Genomic DNA, 9,782 nt, shown 5'->3' on the forward strand with positions numbered 1-9,782 from the left:
ACGTTTTCTGCCCCTTTTTCAGCCCTGGCTGGGATTGTGATCCAGTTTCAGTTTTCTACGTCTGCAGCAGCAGGAGCCAAGGCATTGCTGTTGCTTTCCTACTTTTGCATTTCAGTGCTTTCAAGCACTTAAAGCTCCCTTTTGCCAGACAACCTTCTTGCTGATAGCAGCCAGGGAGGAAAATCAACTTCATATCCATCTAGAGTGCTGCTGAATTGGCCCATTTGAATTTGGTAGCTGTGAATTAGAAGCCCTCTGTCACCATGAAATGTTACGATTTTTCCTTAGTAGGTGTGGCGGTAGATGTGAAAAGAAATGAGATTCTACATGATAGGAAATGGCCTGTCCCTCATGCTCCTCTCTTCTGACAGATGACAGAAGCAAAAGCCGTCTCTGCCCTGGCTCCCGCTGCTCCTGGACAAGAAGCCAAAGAGGAGCAAACTGAGCTGCATGACCGCCAGCCTCCATCAGTGCTCACACCAGAGGCTGGATATTCTGAAGCTGTAAGTGCCAGTTGTGTGGGGTGCTGTCTTTAGTGCAAGGCAGAGCTGCAAGTTTTGCAGCAGCCAGCACTTTGCTGTTGCTGGCTGAGGATGCTGGGTGCCGGAGTCCTGCCAGAAGCTCGGCATTTCCTCCAGGCAGCGACCAACGCACTTGGCCTCTGACCTGTCACCTTGAGGCAGCCCAGGGTTGGTGCTTCTGGGAGAGCATCTGGCTGCTTGACTCAGGGCAGCTCTATCTCTTGGCTTCTGCAGTGCTATGGCCAGGGGCAAAGCAGGTAGTGCTGGAGGTGGCAGGCCTTGGTTTGTTTGTTTTCCCTGTTTGGAAAGGTGTGCTTGGCTTGGGAAAGCAATCTGCACTTTCCTTGAGTAGTTCTTCACTTGTACAGTCTCTTTTGGGCCAGCTGTCTTTTGGCTTTTGATAAGCTGCAAGGGGAAGATTGTGTGGTCCATGCAGCTGTGGGGGGGCCACTCTTGTCCCTCCTAGGCAAAGAAAGAAAGTGCGGAGTTGCCAAGCCTTCTTGTGAAGCCAAAAGCAGAAGCGGCCAGTTTCTGTAGATGCATTTTTGCTGCAGTCTGCAGCTTTGGCAAATGCCTTGGAGCCTGCAGTGGGGGTGAAGCTGCAAGTCCTTGAGCGCTGTCTTGTGTTGCTGGGAAGAGGAAGGCCATCTTGCAATGGTGCCTGCTGTATCTGAAGTGACATGGGCACTTTTGTGGGGGGGGAGCTGCGTGGGCCCAAGGGACGCAGGGCTGGCGGCCTTGAGCTGCTGAAGATGAGGCAGCCTGTGGCCAGGTGGCCAAGAAGGCCAAGGGCATGGTGGCCTGTGTCAGCAGCAGTGGGGCAGCAGGAGCAGGGCAGCGAGCGTGGCCCTGTGCTGGGCAGCGCTGCGGCCACCGCTGCAGTGCTGGGTGCACTTGTGGGCCCCTGGGCAGCAGAAATTCCTTGAGGGGCTGCAGCGCGTGCACAGAAGGACAGGGGAGCTGGGCAAGGGCGTGTAGCACAAGGCCCGTGAGGAGGTGCTGAGGGAGCTTTTGCCTGCACAATGGGAGGCTCTTGAGGGACCTTCAGGCAGACGTCCATCCATCCCTGCATGACAGTGCTCAGCACGAGGGCTGTTTCACCGCCAAACATCCCCTCACTGCATCCTAGGCCTTTAGACACTGGAGGGGGTGACCTTTCCATCTTGTGCTTTGTTGGCTGGTAGTTTTGTTAAGAAGAGAAGGCCTGTTCATTTTCCTTTTTGCAGCAAGCAAAGATGCTTCTGGACAACGTTTCCTGCCCCTTTTTCAGCCCTGGCTGGGATTGTGATCCAGTTTCAGTTTTCTACGTCTGCAGCAGCAGGAGCCAAGGCGTTGCTGTCGCTTTCCTACTTTTGCATTTCAGTGCTTTCAAGCACTTAAAGCTCCCTTCTGCCAAGACAACCTTCTTGCTGATAGCAGCCAGGGAGGAAAATCAACTTTGTATCCATCTAGAGTGCTGCTGAATTGGCCCATTTGAATTTGGTAGCTGTGAATTAGAAGCCCTCTGTCACCATGAAATATGGACGATTTTTCCTTAGTAGGTGGTGGTAGATGTGAAAAGAGATGAGATTCTGCATGATAGGAAATGGCCTGTCCCTCATGCTCCTCTCTTCTGACAGATGACAGAAGCAAAAGCCGTCTCTCCCCTGGCTCCCGCTGCTCCTGGACAAGAAGCCAAAGAGGAGCAGGCTGAGCTGCATGACCGCCAGCCTCCATCAGTGCTCACACCAGAGGCTGGATATTCTGAAGCTGTAAGTGCCAGTTGTGTGGGGTGCTGTCTTTAGTGCAAGGCAGAGCTGCAAGTTTTGCAGCAGCCAGCACTTTGCTGTTGCTGGCTGAGGATGCTGGGTGCCGGAGTCCTGCCAGGAGCTCGGCATTTCCTCCAGGCAGCGACCAACGCACTTGGCCTCTGACCTGTCACCTTGAGGCAGCCCAGGGCTGGTGCTTCTGGGAGAGCATCTGGCTGCTTGACTCAGGGCAGCTCTATCTCTTGGCTTCTGCAGTGCTATGGCCAGGGGCAAAGGAGGTAGTGCTGGAGGTGGCAGGCCTTGGTTTGTTTGTTTTCCCTGTTTGGAAAGGTGTGCTTGGCTTGGCAAAGCGGTCTGCACTTTCCTTGAGTAGTTCTTCACTTGTACAGTCTCTTTTGGGCCAGCTGTCTTTTGGCTTTTGATAAGCTGCAAGGGGAGGATTGTGTGGTCCATGCAGCTGTGGGGGGGCCACTCTTGTCCCTCCTAGGCAAAGAAAGAAAGTGCGGAGTTGCCAAGCCTTCTTGTGAAGCCAAAAGCAGAAGCGGCCAGTTTCTGTCGATGCATCTTTTGCTGCAGTCTGCAGCTTTGGCAAATGCCTTGGAGCCTGCAGTGGGGGTGAAGCTGCAAGTCCTTGAGCGCTGTCTTGTGTTGCTGGGAAGAGGAAGGCCATCTTGCAATGGTGCCTGCTGTATCTGAAGTGACATGGGCACTTTTGTGGGGGGGGAGCTGCGTGGGCCCAAGGGACGCAGGGCCGGCGGCCTTGAGCTGCTGAAGATGAGGCAGCCTGTGGCCAGGTGGCCAAGAAGGCCAAGGGCCTGGTGGCCTGTGTCAGCAGCAGTGGGGCAGCAGGAGCAGGGCAGCGAGCGTGGCCCTGTGCTGGGCAGCGCTGCGGCCACCGCTGCAGTGCTGGGTGCACTTGTGGGCCCCTGGGCAGCAGAAATTCCTTGAGGGGCTGCAGCGCGTGCACAGAAGGACAGGGGAGCTGGGCAAGGGCGTGTAGCACAAGGCCCGTGAGGAGGTGCTGAGGGAGCTTTTGCCTGCACAATGGGAGGCACTTGAGGGACCTTCAGGCAGACGTCCATCCATCCCTGCATGACAGTGCTCAGCACGAGGGCTGTTTCACCGCCAAACATCCCCTCACTGCATCCTAGGCCTTTAGACACTGGAGGGGGTGACCTTTCCATCTTGTGCTTTGTTGGCTGGTAGTTTTGTTAAGAAGAGAAGGCCTGTTCATTTTCCTTTTTGCAGCAAGCAAAGATGCTTCTGGACAACGTTTTCTGCCCCTTTTTCAGCCCTGGCTGGGATTGTGATCCAGTTTCAGTTTTCTACGTCTGCAGCAGCAGGAGCCAAGGCATTGCTGTTGCTTTCCTACTTTTGCATTTCAGTGCTTTCAAGCACTTAAAGCTCCCTTTTGCCAGACAACCTTCTTGCTGATAGCAGCCAGGGAGGAAAATCAACTTCATATCCATCTAGAGTGCTGCTGAATTGGCCCATTTGAATTTGGTAGCTGTGAATTAGAAGCCCTCTGTCACCATGAAATATGGACGATTTTTCCTTAGTAGGTGGTGGTAGATGTGAAAAGAGATGAGATTCTGCATGATAGGAAATGGCCTGTCCCTCATGCTCCTCTCTTCTGACAGATGACAGAAGCAAAAGCCGTCTCTCCCCTGGCTCCCGCTGCTCCTGGACAAGAAGCCAAAGAGGAGCAGGCTGAGCTGCATGACCGCCAGCCTCCATCAGTGCTCACACCAGAGGCTGGATATTCTGAAGCTGTAAGTGCCAGTTGTGTGGGGTGCTGTCTTTAGTGCAAGGCAGAGCTGCAAGTTTTGCAGCAGCCAGCACTTTGCTGTTGCTGGCTGAGGATGCTGGGTGCCGGAGTCCTGCCAGGAGCTCGGCATTTCCTCCAGGCAGCGACCAATGCACTTGGCCTCTGACCTGTCACCTTGAGGCAGCCCAGGGCTGGTGCTTCTGGGAGAGCATCTGGCTGCTTGACTCAGGGCAGCTCTATCTCTTGGCTTCTGCAGTGCTATGGCCAGGGGCAAAGGAGGTAGTGCTGGAGGTGGCAGGCCTTGGTTTGTTTGTTTTCCCTGTTTGGAAAGGTGTGCTTGGCTTGGCAAAGCGGTCTGCACTTTCCTTGAGTAGTTCTTCACTTGTACAGTCTCTTTTGGGCCAGCTGTCTTTTGGCTTTTGATAAGCTGCAAGGGGAGGATTGTGTGGTCCATGCAGCTGTGGGGGGGCCACTCTTGTCCCTCCTAGGCAAAGAAAGAAAGTGCGGAGTTGCCAAGCCTTCTTGTGAAGCCAAAAGCAGAAGCGGCCAGTTTCTGTCGATGCATCTTTTGCTGCAGTCTGCAGCTTTGGCAAATGCCTTGGAGCCTGCAGTGGGGGTGAAGCTGCAAGTCCTTGAGCGCTGTCTTGTGTTGCTGGGAAGAGGAAGGCCATCTTGCAATGGTGCCTGCTGTATCTGAAGTGACATGGGCACTTTTGTGGGGGGGGAGCTGCGTGGGCCCAAGGGACGCAGGGCTGGCGGCCTTGAGCTGCTGAAGATGAGGCAGCCTGTGGCCAGGTGGCCAAGAAGGCCAAGGGCATGGTGGCCTGTGTCAGCAGCAGTGGGGCAGCAGGAGCAGGGCAGCGAGCGTGGCCCTGTGCTGGGCAGCGCTGCGGCCACCGCTGCAGTGCTGGGTGCACTTGTGGGCCCCTGGGCAGCAGAAATTCCTTGAGGGGCTGCAGCGCGTGCACAGAAGGACAGGGGAGCTGGGCAAGGGCGTGTAGCACAAGGCCCGTGAGGAGGTGCTGAGGGAGCTTTTGCCTGCACAATGGGAGGCACTTGAGGGACCTTCAGGCAGACGTCCATCCATCCCTGCATGACAGTGCTCAGCACGAGGGCTGTTTCACCGCCAAACATCCCCTCACTGCATCCTAGGCCTTTAGACACTGGAGGGGGTGACCTTTCCATCTTGTGCTTTGTTGGCTGGTAGTTTTGTTAAGAAGAGAAGGCCTGTTCATTTTCCTTTTTGCAGCAAGCAAAGATGCTTCTGGACAACGTTTTCTGCCCCTTTTTCAGCCCTGGCTGGGATTGTGATCCAGTTTCAGTTTTCTACGTCTGCAGCAGCAGGAGCCAAGGCATTGCTGTTGCTTTCCTACTTTTGCATTTCAGTGCTTTCAAGCACTTAAAGCTCCCTTTTGCCAGACAACCTTCTTGCTGATAGCAGCCAGGGAGGAAAATCAACTTCATATCCATCTAGAGTGCTGCTGAATTGGCCCATTTGAATTTGGTAGCTGTGAATTAGAAGCCCTCTGTCACCATGAAATGTTACGATTTTTCCTTAGTAGGTGTGGCGGTAGATGTGAAAAGAAATGAGATTCTACATGATAGGAAATGGCCTGTCCCTCATGCTCCTCTCTTCTGACAGATGACAGAAGCAAAAGCCGTCTCTGCCCTGGCTCCCGCTGCTCCTGGACAAGAAGCCAAAGAGGAGCAAACTGAGCTGCATGACCGCCAGCCTCCATCAGTGCTCACACCAGAGGCTGGATATTCTGAAGCTGTAAGTGCCAGTTGTGTGGGGTGCTGTCTTTAGTGCAAGGCAGAGCTGCAAGTTTTGCAGCAGCCAGCACTTTGCTGTTGCTGGCTGAGGATGCTGGGTGCCGGAGTCCTGCCAGGAGCTCGGCATTTCCTCCAGGCAGCGACCAACGCACTTGGCCTCTGACCTGTCACCTTGAGGCAGCCCAGGGCTGGTGCTTCTGGGAGAGCATCTGGCTGCTTGACTCAGGGCAGCTCTATCTCTTGGCTTCTGCAGTGCTATGGCCAGGGGCAAAGCAGGTAGTGCTGGAGGTGGCAGGCCTTGGTTTGTTTGTTTTCCCTGTTTGGAAAGGTGTGCTTGGCTTGGCAAAGCGGTCTGCACTTTCCTTGAGTAGTTCTTCACTTGTACAGTCTCTTTTGGGCCAGCTGTCTTTTGGCTTTTGATAAGCTGCAAGGGGAGGATTGTGTGGTCCATGCAGCTGTGGGGGGGCCACTCTTGTCCCTCCTAGGCAAAGAAAGAAAGTGCGGAGTTGCCAAGCCTTCTTGTGAAGCCAAAAGCAGAAGCGGCCAGTTTCTGTAGATGCATCTTTTGCTGCAGTCTGCAGCTTTGGCAAATGCCTTGGAGCCTGCAGTGGGGGTGAAGCTGCAAGTCCTTGAGCGCTGTCTTGTGTTGCTGGGAAGAGGAAGGCCATCTTGCAATGGTGCCTGCTGTATCTGAAGTGACATGGGCACTTTTGTGGGGGGGGAGCTGCGTGGGCCCAAGGGACGCAGGGCCGGCGGCCTTGAGCTGCTGAAGATGAGGCAGCCTGTGGCCAGGTGGCCAAGAAGGCCAAGGGCCTGGTGGCCTGTGTCAGCAGCAGTGGGGCAGCAGGAGCAGGGCAGCGAGCGTGGCCCTGTGCTGGGCAGCGCTGCGGCCACCGCTGCAGTGCTGGGTGCACTTGTGGGCCCCTGGGCAGCAGAAATTCCTTGAGGGGCTGCAGCGCGTGCACAGAAGGACAGGGGAGCTGGGCAAGGGCGTGTAGCACAAGGCCCGTGAGGAGGTGCTGAGGGAGCTTTTGCCTGCACAATGGGAGGCACTTGAGGGACCTTCAGGCAGACGTCCATCCATCCCTGCATGACAGTGCTCAGCACGAGGGCTGTTTCACCGCCAAACATCCCCTCACTGCATCCTAGGCCTTTAGACACTGGAGGGGGTGACCTTTCCATCTTGTGCTTTGTTGGCTGGTAGTTTTGTTAAGAAGAGAAGGCCTGTTCATTTTCCTTTTTGCAGCAAGCAAAGATGCTTCTGGACAACGTTTTCTGCCCCTTTTTCAGCCCTGGCTGGGATTGTGATCCAGTTTCAGTTTTCTACGTCTGCAGCAGCAGGAGCCAAGGCATTGCTGTTGCTTTCCTACTTTTGCATTTCAGTGCTTTCAAGCACTTAAAGCTCCCTTTTGCCAGACAACCTTCTTGCTGATAGCAGCCAGGGAGGAAAATCAACTTCATATCCATCTAGAGTGCTGCTGAATTGGCCCATTTGAATTTGGTAGCTGTGAATTAGAAGCCCTCTGTCACCATGAAATGTTACGATTTTTCCTTAGTAGGTGGTGGTAGATGTGAAAAGAGATGAGATTCTGCATGATAGGAAATGGCCTGTCCCTCATGCTCCTCTCTTCTGACAGATGACAGAAGCAAAAGCCGTCTCTGCCCTGGCTCCCGCTGCTCCTGGACAAGAAGCCAAAGAGGAGCAGGCTGAGCTGCATGACCGCCAGCCTCCATCAGTGCTCACACCAGAGGCTGGATATTCTGAAGCTGTAAGTGCCAGTTGTGTGGGGTGCTGTCTTTAGTGCAAGGCAGAGCTGCAAGTTTTGCAGCAGCCAGCACTTTGCTGTTGCTGGCTGAGGATGCTGGGTGCCGGAGTCCTGCCAGGAGCTCGGCATTTCCTCCAGGCAGCGACCAACGCACTTGGCCTCTGACCTGTCACCTTGAGGCAGCCCAGGGCTGGTGCTTCTGGGAGAGCATCTGGCTGCTTGACTCAGGGCAGCTCTATCTCTTGGCTTCTGCAGTGCTATGGCCAGGGGCAAAGGAGGTAGTGCTGGAGGTGCCAGGCCTTGGTTTGTTTGTTTTCCCTGTTTGGAAAGGAGTGCTTGGCTTGGGAAAGCAATCTGCACTTTCTTTGAGTAGTTCTTCACTTGTACAGTCTCTTTTGGGCCAGCTGTCTTTTGGCTTTTGATAAGCTGCAAGGGGAGGATTGTGTGGTCCATGCAGCTGTGGGGGGGCCACTCTTGTACCTCCTAGGCAAAGAAAGAAAGTGCGGAGTTGCCAAGCCTTCTTGTGAAGCCAAAAGCAGAAGCGGCCAGTTTCTGTCGATGCATCTTTTGCTGCAGTCTGCAGCTTTGGCAAATGCCTTGGAGCCTGCAGTGGGGGTGAAGCTGCAAGTCCTTGAGCGCTGTCTTGTGTTGCTGGGAAGAGGAAGGCCATCTTGCAATGGTGCCTGCTGTATCTGAAGTGACATGGGCACTTTTGTGGGGGGGGAGCTGCGTGGGCCCAAGGGACGCAGGGCTGGCGGCCTTGAGCTGCTGAAGATGAGGCAGCCTGTGGCCAGGTGGCCAAGAAGGCCAAGGGCATGGTGGCCTGTGTCAGCAGCAGTGGGGCAGCAGGAGCAGGGCAGCGAGCGTGGCCCTGTGCTGGGCAGCGCTGTGGCCACCGCTGCAGTGCTGGGTGCACTTGTGGGCCCCTGGGCAGCAGAAATTCCTTGAGGGGCTGCAGCGCGTGCACAGAAGGACAGGGGAGCTGGGCAAGGGCGTGTAGCACAAGGCCCGTGAGGAGGTGCTGAGGGAGCTTTTGCCTGCACAATGGGAGGCACTTGAGGGACCTTCAGGCAGACGTCCATCCATCCCTGCATGACAGTGCTCAGCACGAGGGCTGTTTCACCGCCAAACATCCCCTCACTGCATCCTAGGCCTTTAGACACTGGAGGGGGTGACCTTTCCATCTTGTGCTTTGTTGGCTGGTAGTTTTGTTAAGAAGAGAAGGCCTGTTCATTTTCCTTTTTGCAGCAAGCAAAGATGCTTCTGGACAACGTTTTCTGCCCCTTTTTCAGCCCTGGCTGGGATTGTGATCCAGTTTCAGTTTTCTACGTCTGCAGCAGCAGGAGCCAAGGCATTGCTGTTGCTTTCCTACTTTTGCATTTCAGTGCTTTCAAGCACTTAAAGCTCCCTTTTGCCAGACAACCTTCTTGCTGATAGCAGCCAGGGAGGAAAATCAACTTCATATCCATCTAGAGTGCTGCTGAATTGGCCCATTTGAATTTGGTAGCTGTGAATTAGAAGCCCTCTGTCACCATGAAATGTTACGATTTTTCCTTAGTAGGTGTGGCGGTAGATGTGAAAAGAAATGAGATTCTACATGATAGGAAATGGCCTGTCCCTCATGCTCCTCTCTTCTGACAGATGACAGAAGCAAAAGCCGTCTCTGCCCTGGCTCCCGCTGCTCCTGGACAAGAAGCCAAAGAGGAGCAAACTGAGCTGCATGACCGCCAGCCTCCATCAGTGCTCACACCAGAGGCTGGATATTCTGAAGCTGTAAGTGCCAGTTGTGTGGGGTGCTGTCTTTAGTGCAAGGCAGAGCTGCAAGTTTTGCAGCAGCCAGCACTTTGCTGTTGCTGGCTGAGGATGCTGGGTGCCGGAGTCCTGCCAGGAGCTCGGCATTTCCTCCAGGCAGCGACCAACGCACTTGGCCTCTGACCTGTCACCTTGAGGCAGCCCAGGGCTGGTGCTTCTGGGAGAGCATCTGGCTGCTTGACTCAGGGCAGCTCTATCTCTTGGCTTCTGCAGTGCTATGGCCAGGGGCAAAGCAGGTAGTGCTGGAGGTGGCAGGCCTTGGTTTGTTTGTTTTCCCTGTTTGGAAAGGTGTGCTTGGCTTGGCAAAGCGGTCTGCACTTTCCTTGAGTAGTTCTTCACTTGTACAGTCTCTTTTGGGCCAGCTGTCTTTTGGCTTTTGATAAGCTGCAAGGGG

This window comes from Agelaius tricolor, unplaced genomic scaffold (assembly GCF_023055355.1).
Source record: "Agelaius tricolor isolate 1412-34295 unplaced genomic scaffold, bAgeTri1.0.p SCAF_141, whole genome shotgun sequence".
In the NCBI taxonomy this organism is placed as follows: Eukaryota; Metazoa; Chordata; class Aves; order Passeriformes; family Icteridae; genus Agelaius; species Agelaius tricolor.